This window comes from Marmota flaviventris, chromosome 2 (assembly GCF_047511675.1).
Source record: "Marmota flaviventris isolate mMarFla1 chromosome 2, mMarFla1.hap1, whole genome shotgun sequence".
Taxonomy (NCBI): Eukaryota; Metazoa; Chordata; class Mammalia; order Rodentia; family Sciuridae; genus Marmota; species Marmota flaviventris.
In genome coordinates, this window is record NC_092499.1 from 40,849,965 (window position 1) to 40,877,420 (window position 27,456).

Consider the following 27,456-nt stretch of genomic DNA (forward strand, 5'->3'; position numbering starts at 1 on the left):
TTTAAATCTACCACTCTATTTTTACCAAAACCCATCGAATGCTGCAATTTCTCTCATGCCTTTTTTCAATTAAGCATTTTAATTTTTTCATGTGTCCTTTTCTTATCCTACCAATTTTAGTTTCTTGTGCTTTTTTCCTACATAATAATATATACCTTAATTTATGAGTGTCCAATATAAGGTAAAATTTTCATCATTTTTCTTATAATATAAATATCTTAGAGTATGTTTATGTTAATGGACATGAAAACTATCCATATTTATGGCAGCATATGATGATTTCATGCATACATTTTATAATGTGTATGTCATTTTAACTATCTCTCTCTTCAAACATGTCCTGTTAGAATAGTTTTGTTAAATTTGTTTAGTTTTCATTGACATTTACCTTAAGTTTTACATTGAAACATTTTTTTATATAGATAATATTCTTTAAGATTTATCCACCCTTCTTATCCTTTCCTTTCTCTATATTCATTTTTGAAATTCTATATTTACATCTGAAATAATTTCCTTTCTACCTGAAAAATATAATTATTTAATTTAGCGTACTACACTTTTGATGTAGACAAATTTCTCATTTAACTTTCTAAAATATCTTATTTAATTATACGATATTTTTATTTTGCAAAAGTTTCTAGTTAAAATATGAGTGATCATATGATCTAAATATGACTTTATTTGAGAAGTTATATTTAAGTCATATTATCACTCATCTAAAAGTAATATATCCTATTCTATAACTTGTTTCCCATATTTTGCTTCCTAAACAGATAAGAAGAAATCAGATAAAATGTTAACAAATTTTTAAAGATCAAATGGTGGTAAATGTCTCAGTTTTGAATAGCAGGAAGCTATAACTATACTTAGCATATACACTTATATATACAGTATTTGAAAGATGAGTTTGAATGAAAACAGATGAAAAAAATACCAATGAATGAAATAATCCTTCATTTATATCCCAACATCACTTGATGCTAATTTAAATATATATATATATATATATATATATATATATATATATATATACACACACACACACACACACACACACACACACACGGAAATCCTATACTCAAACTAAGAAATGAAAAAATAAGTCTAATAGCAATATAAATTTTGTAACATAAGCGATTAGTTATCCAGAACTAACTAGTTACTAGAACTCCATAAAGAGGAAATATAATGAGCAAAAGCCACTTTTTAAATATTTGAAATTCTTCAAATCTGATGACAAGCATTTAAGGCAAAGTCAGGAAGTTCTTCAATGAAGTTGAATAAATACAGAGACAATAAACCATATTGCTTATTGTGAAACTATGGAAAATAGTTTGCATCTTTGCCTTGTAATTTCATGTTCCTGTGGACTGAGAACAAGTTATAATTAGATAATTCATATTTTTGTAATTGCTGAGATGAAAGCATCATTCTTTGAAGCCCCAAACCACACTGAGATTAAGTCTCATTCTTCCCATCTCTAAAACATTGAGGATGCCCATGTTCTTAGAAGAAAAATATTACTGTTTGAACTTTAATTGAAAAATCTTATAAAATGTGAAATTCCTCATTAGAAGCCTATCTGCACGTTGTTTGAATTATGGAAACTCCACTGGCAAGAGTAAATGTTTACAAATCAAGACGTTCAACACCAGTGAACAAACAAACAAAATAAATCAATTAGGTCCAATAAGATGCATGGGGCCTTGTCAAGTATCACTTCATGATTTAATGATTTCTTAAAATGAAACAAAAAAACACTTTAGCACTAATCTATCTTTAATAAAAATTTAAATAATTTATATTATTTATTGCACTAAAATATTGCTGTAATTTAAAATGTTTTAAAATGTCTCATAAGTATGTTTCAATTAATTTGTGTTATAATACTATATTTTTGATGCAGTTTTAAAACCTTAATGACTAGAAATCAATGAAATTGAAAATCAAAAATAAGTAGAAAAAAATCAGTGAAAAGAACAATCTGGTTCTTTGAAAAGATCAATAAAATTGATAAACCTCTGGGAAGTTAAACTAAAGAAAAAGAAAGACATGAATTACTCCTATCAGAAATGAAAAAGAGGATATCACTAATGATTCCAGGTACATTACAAAAATAGTAAAAGAATATTATAAACAACTCTTGGTCCATAAATTTGATGATCTAGATAAAATGGAATAATTTCTTGAATGCCACAGTCTACCAAAGCTTTCACAAGAGAAATATATAATCTGAATAGGCCTTTATTAAAAACACTGAACCAACACTGAATAGCCTGCTAAAGCAGAGAGCACCAGGGCCATAAGGATCATTGATAACTTTTACCAAACATTTCAGCATTTGAAGAGTGGCTTTTGCTCATTCATTATTCCTCCAAAAAAAAAAAAAAAAAAAAAAAAACCTGCAGAGAGAGATATGGTGAAGCACAATTCTCAGTCCCATGTCCCAGGAATGGATGAAAATGTTGTAAGTCAATAAGTGTAAGTCACAGCATCAGAAGCAAAATCTCTCCAACTGCTGAGCTCCTAGGAGAAAAGACAGATTAATTCTTCGTCTCCAATGTTGGAAAGAAAATCCCTTCATGGAACTAGCAGTAGAAAGTTCTGATGTCAGAATATAAAGAAAAGAATCTTTGTATTTCTCTACAGGTATTAATTGAATAAGTATTGTAAGATATGTGGGCAAGTGGATAGTAAGCTTGAAGCTGTAAAATTTCTGGAAATTAAAGGTATGGGACATATGTGTGACATATTAAAGAGTATTCAGATTTAATAACTGGTTCTAACGCTAATGAAATCTTTGTAAAAAGTTTGATGTCTACCTGACCCAGTTGACTTTCTACAATTTGATCATATAATATTTCTAGAGATCTTCTTATTTATTTTCATACTGATATTCATTGGAACAAAACTTTGACTTTGACCTTATGTAGTGACTACCTCATGAAGAATTAGTGCTGGTACCAATTGGATAATAAAATTAAATTTTGAAAAAGACAGTAAACTATGTCAATATGCATTAGAGGAAAAGACTTTAAAGGTAGATGGCGAAGAATTGACTTACTCAAAATATGCAAGTATCATATAGTACATTAGTCAGGAGTCAGAGAGGGGAGCATTGTCAATAATGAGTGCTATAGGATAAGGGGATTAGAAAAGGAATTAGGCATATATATTGTGGAAGTAAGAAAGAGAAGACTTGGAAGTTGGAGGATCAGAAGAGTTTTCACTAACAAGTTAATAAGAAAAGTTGAACACATCATTATGAAGAAGGAGTTTCTAGAATGCTCTTTGGGAGAATGTGACTCTGCATAGCTGCTAGCTTTGTGGATTCACATCCAAGAATTTGGTGGTGGACGTGTGTCCACTACTGATTGACAGACAGCAGTTGGCCAACAAGATGAATGTGGAGTGGAGCAGACTGAGCAGAAGCCAGAAGCCTGCCAGGAATCTCTACTTGGATAAAATGTTGCTTTTGACAACCATGACCTTCAGAGAATAGTGACCACTGTTTTACTTCCTCTTTCTTAATCACAAATTTCTGTTTTATCTAATATGGAAAAGGAGATTATGAAAACTGTCTTTTTTCTGTCAATTCAAGATGATACAATTCAAAACACCACATGAATTTTAGAGTGAAGGAAACCAAGGATTTTATAAGAAAAAGTGGAATACATGTGTAAGAATTTCTACATTGAACTTGAGGACAGCCATGTTTCTCTACCCTAGTGAGGAAGATGTATTTTAAAATCTTGATATATATCTACTGAATTTAGTGGAACAAATAATTCCTTTCCAGTAAGTTTGGGACTCAAGATTTTGCTGTTGCTATCTTTATATATTTAATAATCTTATCTTTGAACTTGTATTTTGTCTAAAATGAGATGATAGAGGATAAGCCAAGGACTTGAAGCCTCCAATTGTAAACAAACTTGCTCTCAGACCCAGACCTAGAGACCTTTGGCACAGGTATTGTCTGGGTCTGATTAGTTCATTTTTTTTAATGCTATAACAAAATGCCTTAGGCTAGGTAATGGATAAAGGAAAAGATATATTTAATTCATAATTCTGGAGATTTAAGAGCATGGTGCCAGTATTTGCTCAATTCTGGTGTGGACTTGCTGGCTATATTACAACAGGGGACATCAAGGTGGGAGACCAGCAAGATGATAAGAATGAAAGTGAAAGGGATTCAGAAGTTAGGCTTACTAACTGGAATCCTATGAGAACTAAATGAATCCATTCTGAAAGATACACCTTCAGTTATCTAAACACCTTCCAATTAGTCCCCTTTCTTTAAGACTTCCACTTGAGCACCATGCCCAGGGAACTGAGCCTGTGGCACATGATGCTTTGAAGGACAATTTCAAAACATATCCAAACCACAGCAAGATTCAAACACAAAGAGACTCCAGATCATACCTGAGTGTCTAGAAGTGCTCTTTGAGTACCCCTTTACTTGAGGGAGTGTAATATTGAGAACACAAAACAAAACAGCAAAACCATGACAGATTGAGAGAAACTAGAAAAAAAAGGAAAATCCTGGGTTTTTTTGGTTTGGTTTTGCCGCTGTCTCCATTCCCCTCCTTCTCCTCCTCCTCTTCCTCCTCTTTCTCCTCCTCCTACTCCTCCTCCTTCTATAAAAATTTCCCTGGGAATTAAGAAATTGTCCTGGATTTCATTTTTTGAATTCCAGGTTGAGAGTAGATTGCCTTTAAGCCTGGGCCAGATAGGATCTACATAAGCTTGGAGACATGCTTGGAACCTTTTATATTCTTTAAGAATACTAACTTGGGTAGGATTCAACTGTGTAGAATGTGGTTCTAGAAAATGAGAGGTTTAATGAGAAGCAACAGTTGGAGAGCAAATTCATCACTCACTGACACTTAAGAAAGAAATTATTCTCTGTATGAATCACGCATTTCCAAATTTTATTGTCTAACATGGTACATAAAAGCATTTACTTAATAAGATAGGATGTAAGCAAGGTGAAAAATAAGCCAGCCACAAAGAATGAATGAAAAAGAACAAACCAAGAATAACCAATTTCCTAAATTTCATGGATGTCAGAGGAGTAGGAGAAAACTTTCTTGAAGTGTATGTTAATTAAAATACAGAAATTAAGATTCTGATATCTAAAAAGAGATTTTATTTTTCAGTTAAAAATTATCAGGTATTAAATACAAATTATCAGAAAAGTGATGCAAGATGCTTAACTTTTCAGTAGATAAAGACACCCTTCCTGAATGTGTTTGGAGGACAAAAATAAAAACTGTATGAGTGACATCGTAAAGAAAGGTTTGCCTATTCAAAAAAATTGGATCCTTGTTCTGTAATTTCTACCAATTTTAATTGCCTGAATTGTTTTATTTTCTATATAAAAATTGAGATATGTCTAAGATATGAGAGAATTGTTGGTAAATATACCGAGAAAAAATGCTTATGGGATTGTAATGTTAATAATATTAATGTAAAAATATAATGTAAAAGTGTGAATAGAATTATAACCCAACAAATTTATAATTTAATTGTACTTTTTGTCTTTTAAAAATGACTGTAAGTGAATTTGAATCTGTCAATAAAGTAGCAACTACATAAAAATTTTAAAATCCTAATATGTGATAAAATTCTTTGGAGAAGTTTTGGACTCGTTTGTTTTTAGTTTTTGACACTTATTCAGGTTTGAGTAATAACTGACATCACGAAACACAGAAGTACTATTTATATACTGAGAAGTTGGAGGTGAGTACTAAAATGACTAGGGAAAATGGAACTAATAAAATAATAATGACAAAAAGTGAGTAGAAAATCGAATAAACCGAACAGGTGATGTTTAAATTAACAAAATTAAAAGAGGATTACAAACAAAGTGTGAGAACTAGTGTGTCTACCTTTTATTATATTTCATTGTAAATGAAGATAGTTGAGTTAAAATAGTGAATATTCTGGACGTTCGTGTTCAAAAGATTAGAGTTTCTTTTTCCTTTTAGAAGGGGGGATTTCAGGCAATACTTTCATCAGGACTTTTGTTTGGGGATCAGTTGTAAGATGGCTGAGAAACTGGTTAAAGGACAAAAACAAAGAACTGGTATGACTAACAATGTGCTGATTTTTTTTTATAAGTCTTTACTCATACTTTTGTCATGAGCAGAGATATATTAATGATGTCATAGTTGTCAAATTTTTTAAAATAAATGAGTACCTTAGAAAAGAAATACAATAATTTGAATGCTACACTGTACAAGCTTTTTTTTAAAAAAGAATCTTACTGCTGAAGGCAGACTGTGCTGCTTCACCTTTTATTACAAGACTCAGTGAATAAAACATATTTGATAGCTTGGCAATAAAGAAAAAATTGTATTTAAATGAGGACAGAAGACATTGGGCTGGAATTGATATGATTATGCCACAACTGATGAGTCATATCTAATGACACAGTCTAGTGCTTGTGAAGCAAATCTGAGGATGGGAATGAGGGGAAGGCAATCAGGGCGCCTGGAGAGATGGGCAAGGAGGCAGGACCATACCCACACGTCCTTAATGGTGTGTCCATGGAAAACTGTTTGGTTTCTCAGCAAACGTCTTTGAAGTGAAAATATATTAAATATGATGAAATTTTTTTTTTTTTTTAAATCGAGCGTAACTTAGGCACAAGAAAATATTTGAGTTTGTGACACACAGTTAAAAACAAATTGAATAGATAGCCAGCAGACAGTTTTGGGAAATTTAAAACTCAGATTTGGCTTCATATCATCATACATAATGCTGAGGTACAGACAAAAATTAGGTATTTTTTCAGCAGTACCCACTCCTGCCTTCATCCTGCATTTTAAAATGATTCAACAGAAAACACCTTATTATTGTTGTTTTTTTTTTCTTCTTCCTTATAGAAATTTGTCTGCTGTCTCCTCTAAAATTCCCCATTCTTTTTCTGACAATTTACACATGATTATCACAAAATTGTTTTCTTCTCATCAATTTGTTCTCTCTACCCTAAAAATTCTCTGAGTATATATAAAGAAGCATTATATTTATTTTGTTAAGCATTATATTTATATCTTTATCTCTGGATACCTTGCTCATTGCAATTGTGATGTGATAGATGTGGAATGAATGAATAGAGTATATGAGAAAACAGTTTGAATATGAGAAGAGGCTTTAGATATGTCACGCTTTTGTCCTTAAGCAAAGCTATTGCTATTAGACTGTGTTGCCTTAAAGTTCTTTATAGAAGTAAAACAAAACTAGCATATTAAAAAAAATAGGGAAAATAAGGATGTCAGTCACAGCTATCATCATCCCAAATGTGATTCTTTATGAACTTCCCTAATACACAGGGAAGAAATACTTTTTGCAGGGTTAAGGGGAAGAATGTTCTATGATTACTTTGTCAGGGAATATTTGGCAATATTTTTGGCTGTCATGAATATGGATGAGATGCTACTGGCATCTATAGTTAGAGGCCAGGAATGCTGCTCAACATTTTATCATTCATTGGACTGTCCCAACAACAAGACATTCTCCTGTCTAAATATCAGTCATGCACAGGTTGAGAAAACCTGTTTTAATAGCACTGGAAATGGAGATGAGATTTCCAAAGGAAATGTTTCAAGAAAATGCAAATGGAAAATCAAATGAGATAGCAAAACTATGGCTTACCATAGTCAGCCACAGAACTGCATTGTCTTCCAATATCAGAAAGACTGTTTTACTTATCAAAAATGGAACTGATTTGCTCAATATTACTTCTGAAGGCAAACCTGAACAAAAGTCTGAAATTGGTAATGATGAATATATTAAAATTGCAGAATCATGTGAAAGTTATAATTGTCCAAGGGCAAACAGAAACACCTTTACAGAAATGAAAATCCAATCAGAAACAAATATTGTGTCCTTTTGCCAGGAGTTATTTTACATTAGAAAAGTTTTGAAATGAATGAACATTTGAACCAAGTCAGCACAAAGGTCACTTCTAACTCATACATATAAGCTCCATTTAGGCAGAGAAAGACTATCAGTATAGGTCTAAAGAGACCACTAGTCTATGTTCCATATCATTCATGCATCAAGAGAAACATAATTGAGAAATAGAATAATTGCCTCTGCTAGGCTCTTCTACGCATCTTAGTAGAAAGTACAGAGGAATTATTATTTTTAATCCCCTTTGTAGAACTATGTTAGCCTAGTCTTTAAACCACCCATTGATAGTGTGCTCAATTAGACCTGTGTTTCAATTGACAGTGAGAATTATATATTGAAACAATGTGAATTTATGATTTAACCAAGGGCATATTCTAGTCAGGGAATGATTTTTTCTACCCTTACTTTTTTTTAAATTCAGGAGAAAACAAGATAACCATGAATTTAGAGTGTACGTGTACAGACTCTTACTATGTTGAGTCATTAGTGAGAAAAGAATAAAATATTTAATAGAACAGCTAGAAATATTTCTATTGTCTTTCCTTCAGTGTTCCCCTGCTTTGATCTTTCCCTTTATAGTTTTCATTCCTTTTCTTTTGTTTTTGGTGGAATAGGTAATTATAGCATGTACAATAAAATTTTCTTGCAAATACAAGTGCATAACTCTCCTAAATAATTATAATTCAAAATGCAATTCTTAAGATATTAGTGTTAGACCTTTATTTATACCATATTTGTGATCCAAGTTAGTAATTAATCTCACAGAAATATGTTAAAAATAACATATTATAGGCTTTTTTTCTTGAACTATTGAGCTTCATGAGGGTTATACAATTTAAAACATAAATATATTTTAAAATAATTATAATCACATACACTTTTAAAAATCACTTCTTTCACAGGAGCAAGACAGAACCAGTGAACACATGTAACTATCATTTTCGTAATTTTATCTTTCATTGCATGTCAGCTTTCTTTGCAGTTTTAATACAAACATTTGACTTGTTTCTCTCCAAGAATGAGGAAATATCTACTTATTTGTTTCATCTGCATCCCTTTTTATTTATTGAGTATAATAACTGTTAGATTACACCTCTCTCTACTAAAACAGAGGACTAAATTGTAGGGGGGAGGGGAACTTGTCTCAGTTTGCAAAAAGATAGTTGCATGAGCAGAGAAATTTTTATTAAGATATAAGATGGCAGCATTCTTTAGTGATCTATGACAACCTGCCTCTGAAGTACATCATGTTATAACACAGAGCCATTTCCTCTGGACAAAGTCACTTTCAGGAATTGTTTTATTACAATGAATAGATGTACTGGCTCTAAAGTGCCACCATTGCCCTTTATGAGAACGGTGACCTAGATGAGCTGGTGCGCTGGCTTCCCTTGCTCATTATGAGCTGTACGTGTTTGGGGATGTTTTCAACATCTTAATCTGGATGATGTTATTTTCAGAAAAAAAAAATTCTATAACAATTTTCATATAAGCCAGGCAAAAGTAAACACTGAATTTGCTTAATAAAAATTCACTCATGAAAATGCATTTGAATACATTTGTTTACCAATGCTAAGGTAATGCTCTTCACACTTTGCCCAGAGAAATCTCTGGAGATTTCACATTATGGTAAACTTACAAAGCCATGAATGTGGGAAAAACAAATTGTAGAAAAATAAAAGAAGTTACAAATGATGGAGAATATTTGTTCATTTGAATCCCTGATTAAAATTAAGTTTTGAAACCATATAGAATGCAAATAATTGAACATTCATACACAATCAAATATAAGACATAGGAGATGCATATATCTGAGGGTAGTAAAGACAGTGTTTCCCAAATTTTTATTTTTTAAAATGTGGTTAATGTTAACACATGTATGTTAAATGGATGCATCATTATTAAAGCAATTTTAAAACAGCAATGTATGCATCCCTGATATTTTATAAACTATACTAAAGAAACCATCATATTTAAAAGAGCAATGCAGAAAGGAAATTTGTAAATGTGACCAGAAAAATGTAATTTTGTAGGATGAATGTTTTCAAATCTTCTTTTGGAATGCTATCACTTGGTTAGAATAAATTTCTTCAGGGAAGCTTCTCTTCATATTTTTGTGTCATTTCTATCCCCACTTTTGAAAAAGCTAACAGGACTAGTTTGGGGGGAAAAAGTTAATAGTATCTAATTCTATCTCTTTTTACAATTATTATTATTATTTTACTTTGCATAGCAAATATAAAGCTCTTCCCAACCTTCACTGATTGTGTGTGCAGAATTGTCTGTCAGGATAGTACCAACATGAAAGCTTTCATCCTGCTGAGGAGTCTCTCCATGACTGAAGGTCACTTGGTAGAGGTTATTACATTTCCAACAATAACAAGTTGATCCATGCTTAGATTTTATTTCACTCTATTGCTAAATGAATCTCTGCAGAAAATTCTTAAATCAAAACTATAGTACCTTCATAACAGAAATAAGAAAATTATGAGGCAATATCTCACCATCAAAGCATCACAGGCATGTCTTTTCAAAGTGAAATATATACCTTATCTAGTTAACACAAAGGGCAGCAAGTTCCTTTGTACGTCTAAAGAACAGTCAGCAGTGGTGGCTTTCGAGGAGATGCCAAGGTTTCAACTTCTATGTCAGAAGATCAAAAATGTATTGGGTCTGCATAAAAATGCTGTTATCATAGGATCCAGCATATGGTATGAAATTCTACTTAGAGAAGTTTCCTTTTATTCTTTCATTCTGTACTTGCAGACTTCCTAACCATTGTGGAGAAAAATAGGAAATAAAAACTTCAAGGTAAGCCTTGAATGATGAGGAGAGTGAATAAAGTAAATGCCATGAAGGACAAGTTTAAAGGCATGACATTGTGTGTGATCTTTACATAGGCAAGGGACATTTCCACACTACAGCTAAGAAAAATGATACTTATATTCTGATCCTTGTACATTCACTTTTTCTTAGTCCCCTTTTTTTATTACTTCCCTAAATTGATCCACGGGATCCTCAGAATGGTCAGATGTGTTATCAAAGGGACCTGGACTTTTAATAACATGCATTTCACAAGTATGCATAACCAATCCCTCACATTCTCTTCCCAAAGTTTCTAATGTGGTACAGGGATCCATGTGACCAAGATGAGTAAACAGGTATTTACAATCAACTGCGTTTATGAAGTAAATTTTGTAGCATTGAAGAAATGATACTAATAATCCCTACATTAGTTCCTAGTGTCTTTGTAGTACAGGTAAGTACATCTTAGATAAAATAAATGTTAAGATTCAATTTTAAAATGTGGCATTGCTGAATCAGGATGTCACTAATCTAGCATATTTTGAGCTAAACATTAGAGTATCACTATCAAATATAAAATTCTGGGCCAGGCATGGTGGCACACGCCTCTGGAGGCTGAGGCAGGAGGATCATGAGTTCAAAGCCAGCCTCAGCGAAGTGAGGCACTAAGCAATTCAGTGAGACCCTGTCTCTAAATAAACTACAAAATAGAGCTGGGGATGTGGCTCAGTGGTTGGGTACCCCTAAGTTCAATCCCCAGTGCACCTCCCCTCAAAAAAAAAGAAAATTCTGTCATGATGGAAATTTCTGTATTGTAGATCCCCGAGCCCTTAACATCTGGCCAGGATAACTGAAAAAGTAATAGCTTCAATGAATTGAAGTGTAATCATAAATAGCCACACATGTCTATAGGACATCATGGACCAGTTGCTTTAGAGCATCAAAAAGTCAAAGGTGAAAATCCACAAATAGTTGGAAATATAGTATTCTCAATACCATTGAAGCAAATAGACAGCCTAGGTGATATTTATTTTTGCTATAGTCATATTCATATTTAGCAATCTTATCAATGTGTTTCCTTGTAAGTTTATGGATGAAGGGATTTAAAATATATTTGGTTAAAAGACAGACAAAATAATCCATCAAATTCATTTTTTATTAGGAACTCTGAGAATTCAGAGATCAATTGAAGGTGGGTCCTGATTTCAGGAAGGAAATTGGTTAGTGGAGTGTTGAACAAATTAAAAGACATCTAAGGTAAATGTACATGAAACAGGATCTGTACTAGGTCAAGCAAAGTACTCTAGGAGAGTTGGAGTAAATTATGTGGTCAGATGAAAGAAATGGTTCACTAAAATGAATGGTACTTGTGGTGGACCTTGAAGGATGAAAATAAGATAAGTAAACAACAAAATGAAAAGGCTAAGGGAGCATGAATTTTCACCGTATATTTATGGAAGTTTGCAGAGATTGAGCTGGGAATGTAGCCTGAAGTTCCAGTGCTTGCCTTGCATGCCTGGAACCCTGGGGTTTAAAGTGGTGCTGAAAGTGCAGTCTGGCCCCAGGACATGAAGGGCCTAGATGTTATGCCTAGAAATTGGAAACTTATTTTGTGAATACTAGAAACTACGAATTTTTGAGCAGCGCAAATTTGATGTGACATATGTGATGGGAAGATAATGCTATGGCAATGTGTAGGGGTTATTGAAAAGGCAAAAAATGAGAGATGTAGGGAAATCCATGAAGATGCTACAAACTCTAATTCAGGATAAATGCCTGAATCAGGCCAGCATTTTGGAAGGAATGTCAAGAAAAGGCTATCTGTGTGAAACTTAGAGGTGGGAATTGATTACGGAATAAATCAAGCATTATTGGGAGAGAGAGGAGTCAAAAATAGTTCATGTCACCTCATTTCCAGGCCAGGAATAAAGGTGATGTCACCAAAAGAAGATTTGGTCTTAATTGTTTTACATCAGCATTTTGTTTCTTACTGATTGATTGATTGATTGAACTGGGAAGACTCTAGTATTTTGTAAAGTCAGTGAAGAAACTGATGAACACAACTAAAATGTATGTACAATTCTTAATCTAGAGTCCTGATTATAGCTAAACTTTCAAGAAAATATTGTGGAATTAATGCAAATTCTGTTTTAAAATGCAGTCCATACAAAAGTGCAAAAAACAAAATGAAAGGCAAAATTAACTTCACCCATACTCTTTTCATACTATACTTACTCAAGTTTTTCATTGTTAACATTGCAGGGATTACTCCCATACTTCCTATATGTATATACAAGCATAAATGAATTTTTAAAAATCTTTTCTATTCATGGTGCGTTTGTATGCAATAATATCTAGAATGCCCACAATAGAAGTTTGGGGTATGTACCTCGCAGAGAAGCATAAAATTACATATTTTTTATTTACACAAATATGAAAATTTTCACAAATATAATAATTTATTTGTAGGCACCCCCTTCATGTCATCATACATGAACTTATGATGTTATTTTCCATTATTGGCAGGGTATTCCACAATATGAATAGGTCACCATTTGTTCTTTTTTGTTGTGGACATTTAGATTGTTTAAGATGTGTTTATATTACAAATAATGATGATAATGTAATAATTGGTAACTAGAAATTTATTACTTGTTAAAAACAAAATCACACATTTACTATAAGCTTTACTAAGAAGCATACAAAATATGTAAAATTAAAATATTATCATGAAAATCAATATTCAAATATATTTTCATTTACTTTTTTAATAACTCTCCTTAAAAAAGAAAAAAAAAAGAACAAGAAAACTCAGATCAGGGTAGAAATGATCAGATATCAAAAAAATACAAAATTAAAGACTTATAAAGTGGTTATGTATTATATTGGGTAGAAAACATAGTTTTATTCTTAATTATTTGATAGTTGTTTTATTTGCAAATGATTTTATACTCTAAATCTATCTGTCTCATAGTTTCTTTGTGACACTGACACACACATTCACAAAGATGTGCACACTTTAAACCCTTTTACAAATGTTATCATTTAAATGTGATCTGTCTTCTCAAAAAGTCACATAATTACTTTTCAGAGGGGAATCTCCATTTGAATAAAGAGAAACATATTTTTGCCTTGTGAATATTTAGAAATCGAATCCCAGGAAGAAATTTACTACCAGTAAACATTGTCTTTATATGGAAAATGAGGACCTCAGAAGTGCCTATTTTCAGAATGATGGAAATCTGCAAACACAACTGTAAATCCATTTCAGCTGAGTAAGAATTGCAAAGAACTTTCTACTTGTGCAAATGGAATTCTCTGGCAGAGAATTTCCATGCTTTGGTTTCTCAACTTCTTTCAGCTTAATACCACTTTGTAAATACCATCAACTCATAAACAATATAAATAATCAGTTTTTATAAAAGTGCAAGACTACAATCAACTAATTATAAATTTGGAGGGAGGAATCTATCAGTGAAATATATAAATCCGAGTAATTTTCTGCTAAACCTATGCTTGTATATGTATAATATGCAAAGAATTGTGCAATTATCTTCTCATATTTGAGGTCCCTAATGATTGGAACGAAAATAAGAAAGTTGTGTTATTTTTGTACAGAAACTAAAACTTAAAAAACAAACTGAACTGCCTACCCCATAGGGTCTTTTTCATCTGCTTTAATATACTGGCTGCATATTTGCCACCCTGTGAGACAAGGCAAGCATATTCACTGTACATAAGGCATTTGTCCATCAAAATGTTTTGCTATGCCAAAGACACAAAAGTAATTTGGTCAGCAATAGGGGTCCCCTGTATCAGGTTTTCTCACTACCAATCCCCTCTAGGAATATTCTAATAAATCTCCTAATGCAACTTCTTTGTTGTAATACTGATTTGGAAGTTTCAGCATGTACGAACTTCAAAAGTCCTCCCCTTTTTGAATTGAGTTTATCAGGACAAAAACCAAGAAATATACTGAGAGCTCTAGAATATGTTTTGCTTTAAGCTTCTAGCACAGTTGGGACAGGGGATGCAATTTTTGCTTATATCCCTAATTAGAATATAAAAACTTATTTCCAAACATGAATCTCAACATGTTTTCCATTGATTTAATAAGAACTACCTGACCCATATGTCCATCAATAAGTAAATTTTGGCATACAAGGAAATAACATATTATGCAACTTGAAGAAAGAGAAGATGGAAAAGGATAAAGGGAAAAAAAGGCCATATGTGATTTTAGGAATGACTTTGAAGTGCAGATAAATTCAGGAGAATAGAAAAGTGAGGGAAAGAAGAAGATAGAAGAAAAATAAAAGAGCATGCTCTCTGATATTCCATTTCTAAAAAAAAAAAAGATAAAACAGCATATTCAGATATGTTTGTATATATATACACAAAAAAATTCATAAGCAGTTGCAGCTGAGATATCTGGTATGTGTTGCCAGGGGATGCCTTCCCTTTAGTAGTAAGACATTTGGCACTGTTTTATATTTTATCTTGTTTTTATGTCACTTTTTCAATCAAAAAATTGGATCTATTTAAAAAATCGAGATATTTAAAATTGGAAAGCATTTGCTTCCATTTTTCTTACCCATTAATAAGATGAAAAAGATGATTCACATAGAAGTACCTTATGCTTTAATTTGAAAAAGTAGCACATTAACAGATATGGTCATTGGCTGTTATCATAAAACATGGATTTATTCACCTCTCTTCTAGGAGTAATTTTTCTTTTGAGTTTTGAGCAACCATTATTCTCAAAACTCTATTTCCCCTTGGTTTTTAACACTCTGAATATTTCTTATTCCTTGATACCTTCCTGACTACTTACACTTAACTTTCAAAATAGCTTGCTTTTATGATCTACCATAAAATAAAAGTACTTATTGTATAATGATTTATATTTCCTCTGTCCTTCTCTGAATACACACACTTACCCACAACTCCATGAAGAAGATAATCTTATCCCTAATTTATAGCACAAATACAATGAAGTTGGCCACTGAAGAGGAATGCCCAAGGTCTAAGTCTTGAACCCACGATACAGACTCAGCTCAGTCTGATCGCAAAGGCTTTGTTCACTCATCACATCATGCTGCATGTCCCTCTTAACATTCTTTAGCTCTGTCATTGTTTATAATACCTTTTTCAAGATTTCATCCATGTTTAAGATTTGAATGTCTGCATCTGCATGAATGACACTTACAGCTGCATCTCTATTCCTGACATTTGCCATAACCTGCAGTGGCACGTGGGCAGGCACACTGATTCAATTGTTATGTAAATGGACAGCCATTAAGATCAAATTATGATGTCTTTATTGAAGATGATATCTTCCAATCCCAAATCATTATTTTCTTTCAACTATCCTACACAGTCATTTGTTACATAAATCACCCATTTGAAGACCAAGTAGTTTTGTAATCATTTTTTTTCTCTTCTTTCTTCTCTATTAAATTTAATCGACTACTGAATTCATCCACTGTATCACATATACTGCACATATCACTTTAAACTCTTTGACCTTTCATCTCTTCTTATTCACTTTTGCTTTCAAGAATTTTATCTGGATCCTCCCCTGCACCAACCCCAACTCTGATTGATGAAATGGTCTTCCTGTTAGCCTTCATGAGTTTAAATTCTGCCTTAAATTTGTGTTTTATGAGACTGTCAGGATTTTGAAAAGAATATGAAATTCATATCATTCTAATACCATATGAAATAACAGCAGATTCACTTATTCAATTCTCTAACCTCCTAACACCCTAAACTTCCACCTAAAAATCATACACACTTGAAATAAAGCTTCTTATTGCTAGCAACCTCAAGTTGCTTTGAGCTACTGTCATTTCATGAGGGAATAAGCACTTATTGATACTTCCAGCCTTCATCCGAACTCAAAAAGATAAATCTAATCAAGAATGGCATCTCTTAACCTTCTGACCATTTCAGAGGTAATGTTTAATCCACTGTAGGAAGCTATGATTCTATCAGAGGCTGAGACATCATGAACGCCAGTTATTCATATCACTGCTCTTCTCTACAGTTCCTCTCTTTTCTCTCTTTTATTGGACATTTGCTATTTCTTCCCACCATAAAATCTGCTTTTATCACGGGTCATGTCTAGGTTGACAAGCCTACAGTAATATAACTTCTAAATTTGTTGGTTTAACTCTATTTTCTCTTCTAATTCACACTCCAGAGCTGCTATCTTAGCTCATGGTGATCATTGTCATTCTTAGAGTTTTCTTCATCCAGCTCCATTTCAAATTTGAAATTTCAGTCTCTAGAAGAGTACTATCTAGAAGTCATTTGTGATTCTGCCAGTTCCCCACTCCCTTGCTACTTATGTACCTCACTGTTCTTAGTTACATTGAAAGCTTCAGATTCTTCCCTTTCATCTGAATTCATATCTACCACCTGTAGTTTCTCTATTCAGAAGACAGAATGTGTCAAGTAAAAACCTCACATCAGTACTCTCACTGTTTTTTATCTTCCCTGATGCCTGAGAGTAGCGAGTCACTCTATCCATTCTCTTTTGAGCTATTTTGATATCAGCAGTTCACTGGAGAAAACTACACACTTGTGTAGATTATGATGCTTCAAACCTCATCTAGTCAATAATAACTACTTGAATGTTATCTTCAACAGTTATCATTCCCATCATCCACATAAGTCATTTCACATTTTTATCACTCTCTTCAAATCCCTCACATTATTACTGTAATGGGTGATGATAATCAAGGGGGAAATAGTGGCTATTATCCCTCAACTTCCTGTCTTAATCTCTTTACATAATAAAGAAAAGAGAAAAGCAACAGAATTATAATTGTTCTCATGTTCACATTTTTTTTTCCAGGCAAAGAGGATGAGCTGCTCATTCTTTTAGAAGGATTTTTTTTTTTTTACATCACTGCCCTTGATCTCTATACTTCTGTTTCTTCCATAACCTTGATTCTAATCTCAAGTAGTTTACCTTCTGTTGAGACACTGTTGGCTCTGCCATATGTCATAATTTCTATTGTCAAGTCTCTTATTTTATTTCCTGGTATCAGTTCTTAACAATTTTACTTCTGAGTAAGAATTGCCCTGTATCTTTCTCTTGTCACTTTTAGTTCAGCTTCTGAAAAGAATATTTTATGCACTAACCTGGGTGCATTTTAGAATCACCTGCAGGAGATTTTGGGATGTACTGATATCCTGTCTTGTGTGTGTTAAGTTCTCATCTCTATGACCAAAGTACCCAACAAGACCAACTTGGAGAAGGAAAAGTTTATTTGGGGCTCATGGTTTTAGACATTCAATCCACAGTTGGCTGACTTCATCATTTTGGGCCCAAAGTAAGGCAGAATACCATGGCATAGGGGCAGTGGCGGAGGAAAGCTGGTTACCTTATGGCAGTCAGGAAGCAGAGAGAGAGAGAGAGAAGGAAGATCCAGGGAGACAAGACATACAATCCCCAAGAGACACCACCAATGACTCCCCTCCTTCCGCACTCCCAGCATGCCTACAGTTATCAGCAGTTGGTACATTAACATTCATATTATTAAATGGATTAATTTGCTGATTAGGGTGTTACAACCCTCATTATCTAATAGGAACATTCATACATTAACACAGACACTTTGTGGGTATACCTCATATCCAAACCAATTATACCTTCACAAGAAATTCTAATTCAGTTGGTCTAGGGTACAACACAGTCATTGGTATTTTTTCTTAAACTACCCATATAATACTAGTATACAACCAGATTTGCAAACCACGGCTCTATTTCAGACCATTGTTTCTCATTCCCTACTCTTTTACTCCAACTACTTTCTACTTCTGTTTTCCCCCAAAACTGTTCTTTTTGAATGGTATCAATATGTACTTGATTTCAAACTCTGCTTAATTCTTTTCAGTTTTCATACTAATTTTTCATACCAAGCCTCTGTAGAGATTGACCATTCTACTTTTCTTTGCCTTTGTTTGCTGTGGCATTGTTCTTTCCAAGTGCCTTCCTTTATTTTTCTTAGGCTTCAGTTCTCATTTTTCCACACTTCGCTCAAAGGACACAGTTTTCCAAGATCTGTACTTGACTACTTTTTTCTTCTTTCTTTATCAGCATCCTAATGACTGAGTCCTTCTGCAGTGTTTCATGACTATAAATATATGTTTCTGTGGCACACATTTTATATCTAGATTTCATTGTGTAGCATGAGATTCATATTCAAGTACCTACTATGTACTTCTGGACTGGTGTCCCAGATTTTCAAATTTACTTCTGCTGACACTAAAATTATTCTTGCTCTGGTATGATTATTGTCAGCCCTGACTAACATGGGACTCATTTTGAAATACTTAAAATCTGGGAATCTACTTTAGAAATGTTGATTAAATTGATCTGGGGATTGGACACTGTGATTTAGAAAATATTCCAAGAACTTCTAATGTTCAAGCAAGGTTAAGAAGCACAAGAATGTGTTCTAGTAACAAGGCCCCAATTGTGGTTTCACATTAGAGTTGCCAAAGGAACACTTTTTAAATATCCTTATAGACCTAAACCCATTTCAGTTGAATAAGAATTCCTGAGGTTGGATTTCAGAGATTACTATTTTTAAAAATTCCTCAGGTGAAGCTTAGGCTTGGGCAAGACTGAGAACTTTTTCTACAGTAGCTTCAATCTCAGTATGGCACTCTCCCTAAATAACTCCTCACCAGGTCTGGGAGTCATGTTAAACTCTGACTTCATCCCAATTTTCTCTCATTCTATGCATAATTGAAAGCCAAGTCCTGTGCATTCTACCTTTGTAAGATATCCACTCATAACATCTCTTGAATGACTAATAGAATTTTAAGCTCCACATGTATAATACAAATCTTTTTATACCGCATTTCTAACCACAATGAGGACTGCAAGTCAAGAATGTAGTTTTGACATTTCTCTTCCTGATTGTACTATAGATATAAAATTAATATTGTCAATTCAGTTGAGGCTAACATATGAAAACAATACTTTAAAAAAAGATCTATTGATCTTTCTTTGGATTTTGTGTATACTTTTAACATCAGGATAAATCACTAAATAATATTATTTGGGATTTAGTACTTTGTGTAGATTTATATGGAATAATAGAACAAAAAAGATTTATGGAATTTCTGTTGTTGGAAAAAAAGAATTTATAATCTGCTTCATCTCTGTCATGAGTCAATAACAAAATTTTAAATGCCAATGAATTTCCAAAAGAAATTTAGCTTGTAATAGAAAGAAGAAAGTATTATAATGAGATTTATCTGGAGCTTCCTTGAACTTTAGGTATTTTCATGCCTGCTTTCTGTCTTTCTAGAAAATATATTTTAAATTTAAAACAACAATAAAAATCATATTTATGTCTTTGCTGTTAATATTGGTTCATATTATTTCTGAGTATGATGTCACTTGTTTTCAGGAAAAATGAAAATAACCTTAACATGGATTTCCAACATAGGTTCTTACTATTTTTTATGCCCCTGATTCAATAAATCTAGTTGGCTTTGATAATATAATACCATAGCCACATTATATTGTGATTTACAGTCACTGCAAGAAAAAAAACGAATTGTTAATAAATGAAGCATCTGCATATTTCTGCAGATATCACAATCTCTTACATCCAAGCTTATTTGGTAGCACTAACATATAATATTCTACTTGCTTACTCCCCCATAAATATGTAAATAGGAACATGGAATGGGGAAAAAATGAAAATATTCTCCGAGCCACACAAAAGTGGCTGAATAGGCCTAATCAATATTAACTTCACAGTTTCCCCATAATTCTATATGTTTGGCTTTTAAAAGTCTGTCTTTTAAATATGCTATTTTTCTTAATTTGAAGTTAATCAACTAAAATAGGTTCATCCCCTTCATTTCATCAGTATCACAGAGTGACTGTCTGGGAGCCTGAGTTCTAATGAGGCAGCCATTCCAGACACGTACAGACAAAGCAGTGGTTTCCCTAGCAACGAGAACCACGAGAAAGCTCTCAGAATAGTTATTCCCACCCTTACACATGAGTCCTTTTCATTTCAGTAAAGCTTCCTGTCAGAATACATTCACCAATGTAATTTACCAACAAAGTTTGAGAGATTAAATCTCTCTCTTCACAAGGATGTAAAAATAAATTAATTAATTAATAAAATAAAATAAAATAAAAACCTGCAACCAAAATCACCAAGCTATTCTGAAATTGTAGTCATCTTATCAGGCAATGCTTGTAAGGAAGTAAGGAAATTATATGATTCCTGAATACAGTTAACATCACTTGGAACTGAGATTAATTTTCATTTGATTTTTATCAAAGGAAACAGAAGGTAGATACATCAGGAGGAGTGACGGGTGCATTTAATAACTACCTCTAAAATTATCCTTTATAGCATAAGTTGTTTTTACTAAATAGTAAAAGTTCATCAAAACTTAAATCATTGTATGCATCCATGTATGGTATTAATCATAAACATTAAACTTACGTTAGTGATGTGTACTAAGAAAGGCAAATTTTGAAAATATGGTATCTTTTCTTTTGATAGAATAAAGAATTTTTGAATAAGATACTTGAACCTACGTCCTATATATGTATGCAATATGAAAAGGCCTACAAAACAGGCAGCATCCTGCAGCATGACAAACAAGGCGCAAAACACATCTGGAAATAAAGATGTTCAGTTGAAGGAACTGCCCATAAATAAAACAATCACAACCTTTTATTTGGCCTTCTTGCTAGAAATCAAATTCCTCGAGTTTAAAATATACCCACTAAATATAATCCAAAAGCAGAATAACACACTTTAAGCATTTCTCAAAATGTTAGCACCAGCAGATGCGGATACAGTTTATAGTTGTAGTGATTTACCCTGTTTTCTTCACTAAGCATATATCTATGCCTGTTTTTCAGCCAGCATGTTATAGCAAAGGAACATTCATGTTGCCCTGGGCTATTTCTTTAGAACAGTATCAAAATTACTTTTACCATAGATTAAGTTATGTTTTAATGCTGAGAAAAGTCTATCTTGCCTTTATTTTTGACCCATGGCACACTTAGCTTATAGTATCATTATGAGGTCAAAGCAAGCCTTGCAAAATAGTACACACACACAATTTTTTAAGAAAGAGGTTAAAAAAAAAAGTTCACATTGATAGAAAATGCAGGGCATTCTCACTATTTTTTTCACCTGAAGATTGAAAAGGAAACTCATTTCACGTTGTAACATTGCACCAATTGCTCCAGACACAAAATGAATCAAGTCTCTTGTTGGATTATGTGGGTAGTATTTCTTCTTTCCTCAGTGAGGTAATTCCTTGCTTACATCTCTGGATAGCAAATTCAAATATTGTTTTTCACAAAATAGTTTTGAAAAGTGGGTCCCCGTTTCATTGTTGTTTGAGTATAATAAAATCACAAATTACATTAGGTATCAAAAAGAATGTGGAATAAAATATCAATGTGAAAGTATTAACAATTTAGTAAACAACAATGAGAATTTTATTCAATGACTATTTGCCAATTATATAGCATTTGAATATGATATATAAAGCTTCAGAAACAAATTGTTGTCTGAGAAAAATGGTATTGTGTGTTTAAATCTCCACCTTTCTTCCTGATGCTTAATTTCTTCCATACAAAAAATATTTACATAAAGAACATAAACACCACATTTTAGAATATTAAACTCATATTCTAGCCCAACCGATATATATGTAATTTATGTAAGTTACCAAATCTAAAAGGCAAATTAAAATGCCAGGGTTTATTTATTTATTTATTTATTTTAATTTATTTATTATAATCTATTTTGGAAAATTGACATTCATAATCTTATGTTTCTAAAAGAATATATAATTTCAAATACTCCCACAAAATAAAGTACCATAATACATAGCTTTCTACAATTAAACCTAAAGTGCAAAACCTCAGCTGAAAATTACTTATAAAACTTCCAATCACAGTTACTAGTTTAGGTATTCTTTTCACAGTTGAGAAATATAATGCAAATAAAAGTCGAGTGTGCTGTGCCTCCAACTACAACATAAAGTTGATCTTCCATGTCATGTTTCTTAAAAGCATCTCTAAAATAAGTTTCTTCCAAACCCTTTAAATTATTCTCTTTCCCTAATGGCTTGTTGTATTGTTCCCCAGCAGAAATGACTAAAAAAGCCCTATTGCACTTAATCTAATTACAGATTTTTGGAGAAACGGTGGTTGCATAGTTCTCATTAACTGACTAAAAAACTGTACCATCTCCAGAGGTATAGAAGAAAAAAAAAAAAAAAAAAAAGGACGATTCCTTTTAAAGCTCCAGAAATGAATGTAAGTGTTCATATTCTGGTACATTAACAGTTTGTTCCAGTACATTGATATTTTATGTGGAAGCCCTACTCTGCAATTAATATGCCTGATGCAAATTGAAAAACCCCTAATCCATCCTTCTCTGTTGGAATGTAAGAGTATATTATTATTGAGAAGCTACAGGATACCAGAGCCATTTTTTAAACTTGAGTGCTCATTACCTTAAATCTGCATATAAAACAGTTTTGCATTCAGACGAGGTAATACATAACGGAATATATTGTGGCGCATATAAAAAAAAAAAGTCGCTCCAAATAAAAACGACCTGTGGGCTTCCTTTGTAGAAGGAATTTATGCAGTTCCAGGCATTGGGGATTAATGATAGCTAACAGCAAAAGAGGAGGGATGAGCATTAAAATCCTGTGCCTAACATTCCTGACTACCCCAAGGCTACAGGACAAACTGAATTGTCTAAATCTCCCAAAAGGTAAGGAGTAAGTATTTATCATTAAGCAAATATGGTATTTGGAGATTGTGTCTGATTCTGTCACATTAGTATTCAGAATATTTTCTTATAGTTTTAAAAGATAAGAGACAACCTTAATGGAAGTAAGAGAGAAGGAAAGAAAAGACAAACAGAAAGAAATAAGAAATCCTTTGTTTCTATCATCTCAGAGAATCTCTTTCCTTATGTCTTGTTTCCAAGTTCTGCATATAACAATTCACATGACATATTCTATTTTCTGCTGTGATTGACAAAATCTAAGATTTTAATGAAAGTTTTATAGGAACAATTTTAAAAAGAAGGTTAACCACATATCAATAAGGAAATAGATTTAATGCAAAATGTTCTGAGAAATTGAAAGATCCCAGGGATACAGGTTTATTTATTTCATGGATTTCTCCTAAACCTGTTCCATCATTTGATTTCTATCCCTACAGCCTGTGATCTGAGTTTTGTAACATTTTAGCATCTGCTTGTACCCTTCTTACTTTTCTCACTACCCATCATTAGGATGTTTAGTGCCTCCTACTGGTGATTATCTGTGTAATTGTTTTATTCCACTTACTGAGTAATGGAATTCTTGAGGTAAGTACCTGTGATAAGCTCTGTGTCTTCTAAAACAAGTAATGGCATTGATTCATATAATGTGGGCATAATACATTTTTGTTGTAAAAGCAGTTATATATTTATATGTTTTGGAAAATATGTTATTTCCTGAACAATAAGAAGATGGAATTTTGTACATGAAAACACTTCCACCTACCATATGATAATCTTCAGGGTCGAGCATTATAATTTTCATCAACTACTATTCTCATGACCAGCTCTCATAGATTAGGAGAGAAAATCAACTAGAGCTTCAGAGATTATTTAAGAGAAGATGCATCTTAATGAGGTAGAATAGAAGAAAAATTTTTAAATAGATAGGATGGAGACATAAAAAGTGATAAACAAAAAATTATAATTAATAAGTTCCACATACTTTTCCAAGCTTGTCACTCTCTATGTCAGTTTGTCTTGCAGGTCACTTACTTCAAAATTTCTGGGAAATCTATAAATAAACCTGTGCACTGTTAATTAACCCTCACACCCCAATCAAAAAGAGATTTGGTATTTTGTGAAATCTATAATTTAGGGAACTTTCTGGTATTATTTACTGGTTAAATAATAGAGACCACATCAATTTAAGGACCTAGAGATTGACTCTACCACCAGAAACTGTCTTGACATCACCAGATTGATATCTTTTCTACATGACTTCCCACACCTATCCCTCACCAAGTTTTCTTTAAAAGAAGAGCAGGCGTCCCTAAATTGTGTCTCTCTCTTGAGATTGCCCACATTCTCCCTTGACTGCATATCTACTTTCCTAAATAAACCCATGTCTATGCCTATGATTGGGACCTGCTGAAATTGTTTTCCATAACATAAGCCTGCTAGTCCTGAGTTGAGTTCACCCCTCTCTCCAGAAAATCTTGGATACTTATTTGGAGACACTTCTTCTGTGGTATTAGAAAGCATGAAGAATCACAACAGACACTAGTATGGCAATATGTAAATCAATGGATGTATAACTGATGTGATTCTGCAATCTGTATATGGGGTAAAAATGGGAGCTCATAACCCACTTGAATCAAAGTGTGAAATATGATATATCAAGAACTATGTAATGTTTTGAACAGCCAACAATAAAAAATTTAAAAAAATAAATAAATAAATTTAAAAAAAAAGCATGAAGAATCAAATACCTTCATTTTCCATATACAGATATTTAGATCCATAGAGACTATCAGTGTGGTCAAGTTCACATACAAGTTAACTGGAAAACCAAAACCTTTCATTTGAATGTGTTTTTAATCTTTCATGGAGACTGAGGCATGGCTGTATATATGGTATTCACTGTATTAGAATATATGTCTGTTGTACAGAGGATGCCTTGAAATGGTGAATGGATATTCCTTCTGTCCACTGAGGACAAGAAAATAGAGAATGTTTTTAAATTGGAATAATAATAAGGGTTCACACTGAGATATTATGTAGGACATTTTTGACTGTTAATGCTATTAGGCCCTGTGATATGTTGGATGTTTGTAAACCTCCTTTGAATATATTTTATGCTTAAGTAATTTTCTCTTTCTGATATACATAATCAGAAGCTCTTGAAGTAGAAGACTATTTAAATATGATCTCTCAGGTGCATGTCTGAAACAGTAATTATTTGATGAACAAAATTGAAGATAGTTTGTCTCAACTGGTAGATTTACTCCATATTCTTCCTTGGTAGCTTAAATCATAAAATCAAAGTATTTCCACTTCAGTGGGTACTACTATGAGTGACGTATAACTATGATGTGCATTCTTGAATAGCCACTTTGTCTAATGCACACATGTAAACTTAGTTTCTTGTGTATGTGAAAAAGAAATTGTTCTGTTTCATCATTAGTTAACAGCGTGTATGCTTTCTTCTCTAAATAAGTTTACAGAAAATGACTAAATTACTCACTTAGGTGCCAATATATTCCACATGAAATAATTCCTCAATTTGATCACTGAGATAATATAAAGGATCAAAATGTCAAATCAGGCTTATATGGATCAGGGATTTATTAATCATTTTGAGGACATAAAAGGTTAGTATCTAAAGACCAGAGATAGTGATTGTGACTCTGTGGATGTGTTCTTGTTCATTAAAAATCCATCCTACTGAATTTTCTAGCATATTATTTCCATAAAAGATAAACATCATGAGTCATAAAACTTCCCTACTTTATACTCGAAGAGACACATATTATGTGTGACACATATTTGGGAGTCCCAGTTATTTTTTTCTTTAAGATTTTGTGAAGATTTAGTGTATCTTTTAATCAGTTCCTCCCTTCCATGTTGTTCTGAAACCTCTTTTTTTTTTCTATAGACTTCTGAGGCATTCTGATTGACTGTCTTTACTCTTACAAAATACAACTTAAAACACATTTTTCCTACAAAACTTAAATTCTTCAATTGAAAATTTTTAAAAGGATAAGAAATAGGTCTGCTATCCAGGCCCTCCCTTCATTTTGGGGATACCTAAGGAATAAAATAGTCATATCCTTGTTACTATGAACTGATCTATATTCCAACTAAAAGGTTGAAGTGGTAAAGCCCAGTTTGATTGTATTTGTAGTGGTAATTAAGGTTAAATGAGGTCATAAGTAGGGGACCCAAATCCAACAGAACTAGTGTTCTTACAAGAAGAAGAGATGCCACTGATATATGCCCTGAGAAGGTGGTCATCTTCAAACCAAGTAGAAATCTCTGCCCCGTATATTCATAGATTCTAGTTTTACTTAATACTAGAACTACTAGGCAGTCAGATATAGCCTGCTGAAAACATCCCACAGATAAAGATTCTCCCACTAGATATGCCACTGGCTTCTGTGCTAGGAAGTCAGTAATTAGCATGTTGACACATGAATTTAGTCATCTAGGTCAGCCATAACAAAATATTGCATACTGGCTAGCTGAGCAACAGAAATTTGTTTTCTGGTAGTTTTTGAAGCAGAAATCCAAGATCAAGATATTATTATATTTTGGTTGTCCCTATGTGTCTCTCCTTGGTTGAAGATGATCACCTTCTCAGGGCATACATATCAGTGGCATCTCTTCTTCTTCTTGTAAGAACACTAGTTCTGTTGGATTTGGGTCCCCTACTTATGACCTCATTTAACCTTAATTACCACTACAAATACAATCAAACTGGGCTTTACCACTTCAACCTTTGAGTTGGAATGTAGTTTAGTTTATAGTAACAAGGATATGACTATTTTATTCCTTAGGTATCCCCAAAATGAAGGGAGGGCCTGGATAGCAGACCTATTTCTTATCCTTTTAAAAATTTTCAATTGAAGAATTTAAGTTTTGTAGGAAAAATGTGTTT